Source organism: Camelus dromedarius, chromosome 2 (assembly GCF_036321535.1).
Source record: "Camelus dromedarius isolate mCamDro1 chromosome 2, mCamDro1.pat, whole genome shotgun sequence".
In the NCBI taxonomy this organism is placed as follows: Eukaryota; Metazoa; Chordata; class Mammalia; order Artiodactyla; family Camelidae; genus Camelus; species Camelus dromedarius.
The window spans coordinates 81,444,438-81,447,375 of NC_087437.1; positions in this window are offsets into that span (position 1 = coordinate 81,444,438).

Sequence of the window (2,938 nt, forward strand, 5' to 3'; positions counted from 1 at the left end):
TAGATTACATAAAGGTAACTGTTTTCTTCAACTCCAGGATTTCTCAGAGCCTTTCACATGCTGGTAGACCTTGTGAACTGTGACGTTCCCAGCATTATTTGACCACAGAATCCTCTTCCTGAGAAGAATCTCTCAGAGATAGTGTTCTGAGGAAGATGCTTTGAAAACATGAGCATCTGCAGGATGGTCTTAGCTGAAGAGCGCGACCGCAGGCACTGGCCGTGAGGCCCGTGCTTGCCGTTCGCTGATGGCGTCCGTCTCGCGTAGGGTTCCAGAGGTTTGGAAGGAGTTGTGCTCTGGTGACCGGGAAGCTGACTTTGGTGGTGCTCAGACATTTTCCGTCCCACACTAGATGGACGGACAGGAATCCTGGGAGGCACAATGGCTCTAGCTTTTTCCCCAGGTGCTCCCAGAGCCTGGAAGCAGTTACATCCAGTTAGCAGTTAGCACACCTAAAGCCCAGGTACTGATTCCGAAAAACAAATCTCCACTAAAAGGAACATGGCTCCTTGGGAAAATGGCCATTTCCAAGACTGGGGCAGGCAAAGTCCAAGAGGAGCCTAGAATATTTTGTGCCAGAAAGGAAAAAAGTGTTCAAAGGGTGATGGGTACATATCAAGTGGTTTCTGAATCCAGCATGAAGAGACCCTCCATTGTCAAATGGGGAGCATTTTGAGTGTCAAAATAAATGATCCTTATAAAAGATTATAATCCATTAAAGAAAACAGGAAATCTACTGAATCTGAAACTCTGAGAGTGGGGCCCAGCAATCTGTGTTTTTACTAGTCCTCCAACTTGATGTTCACTGATGTTGGGTAACCACCGTTTAGGGTAATTCTCCCAAAGGGAGTGAGTCAAGTTTGCAGTTGGCCAGCAAATGGCAGGAGATTACAGGGCTTCCTCATGTAACAGGACAAGATTTGTTAATGCTTATGGGAGATCTCATGGCTTTAAAGATCGCCACATAGTCAGATAAGTGTGCTAAAATTCCCAAGGAGCCTCTATTTTTGTCATCTGTGAAACTACCATTCTGTTGTATCTTGATTCATTTATTTAACCAGATTTTCAATGAGTTTATCCCCAGGAGCATCCAAACGTTCTAAAATCCCTTTCATTTCCCTACCATCTGGGCTGTGACCACCAACAGAGAGTTAAGTACACAGAAGCCTGCTTACCTTACCTCCCGTGTCATCTGTGACAAAGGCCAATCTCAACTCCCCCACCTGTTATACCTTAGAGATGAGTTTCCGAGTTTCTCCATTGGAAAACCTCCCAGCGGCATTTGCTACCCCTTAATTAGGGAAAACTCTGAGCTGCTGCTAATGGAGAAACCCTTGAATCACCTATTCGTGTATCTGTATAACCCTACCACCCTCTGTTTCTACCTGGTGGTCATTGGAGGGCAGGGAGAAAGTTATCAATTAAAAACCAAAGCAAAAAAAAAAAAAAAAAAAAAAAAAAAAAAAAAAGCTTTTCTGGGCCAAGAGAAATTCACCAGCTTACTCACCTTTCTTTGTTCTGCATGCCTTTGCTCTTCAGGTGGCTCCTATGCTCCCCAGAGCAAGATGTTCCAAATAAGATCTCAAGGACTGATTGCTTCATGTAGAGAGGTGACTCAATACTGGTAGAAGTTTGTTGCCTATAAACTAAAATATGCTGAACTCTGATGCTGAACCCTAGAAGATGAGCCCTCAAATTCTTTTATAGTTTTAAATTTACCTCTGCATCTTGCTCCTGAGAACCTCACCTCCTCTCTTCATCTCTTCTGACTTGTTGCTTTTAAATTTCCTTACCCATTTTTCTCCCCTTTTAATTTTTCTCTTTTATATCCCCCAAATCTGAGCAGATGGGCACAGGTATGTGGTCAAGATTGAAAGAGAGATAGGTTCAATGATGCTTAGGGTAGGAACCATACTGTGGGAAATAGTTTAATTTTCCTTCTAGAAACCCCAGTTTAAGGGAGAGACAAATCCAAAATTTATAGCAACTAGACAAGAGCTTCAGCCAAGAACCACCAGTCTCATGTAAACACCAGCCCTCCTGAAAATAGTAGTATGAAATCTTAAGCTTATCTGAGGCAAGATGAGTTGATATCGTCAATGTCCTGTATAAAATAGCACTATGATTTACACCTTCAGATACTATTCTAGATCCCAACTCTCTCCATTTAGTGTAATTGTTTTACAGAAATCATGGCACACTAGTGTTGCATAAGAGGCCACTCCAAAACTTAGCGATTTAAGACACAACCACCATTTATTTGCTCGTAATCAGGTAATTTGGGCAGGACTCAGCAGTGATGGCTTCACTTCACATGATCAATGAGCCAAGTCATCCGGAAACTTGACAGGAGCTTCAAGGATCCAGGATGGCCTTCTCACATATCTGGGATCTCAGCTAAGGTTGACTAGAAAGGCCAAGTTGGCTGGACTTCTCTCTCCCTCATGCTCTTTTCTCCATCAGGATCTCCTCCTTCTTGAAGATTTCCCCACAGAATAGCCTTCCCTTTGCATTCAGGCTGGGTTCCAAGACAGAAACAGGGTAAGTTTGCAAGACCTCTTAAAGTCTAAGATCATAATTTGCTCAGTGTCACATTTACCACATTCTATTGGTCAAATATTATCACAAGGTCCATCCAGTTTCAATGATGGATGGAACTATGAGAAGGATGGAATTCAAGGAGACCGAATTCACTGGGAGCTATGATGTGGAATTTTATGTGTCAACTAAGCTAGGCCATGGTACCAGTTATTGGTCAAACATTATTCTGGATGTTTCTGTGAAGGTTTTTTTTTTAGATAAGATTAATGTTTCAATCTGCAGACTTTGAGTAAAGTGATGACCCTCATCCAAGCAGTTGAGGGCCTTAATAGAAAAAGACTGACCTCCACTGAAGAGGAAATTCTGCCAGCAGACTGCTTTCATACTCAAACTGTGG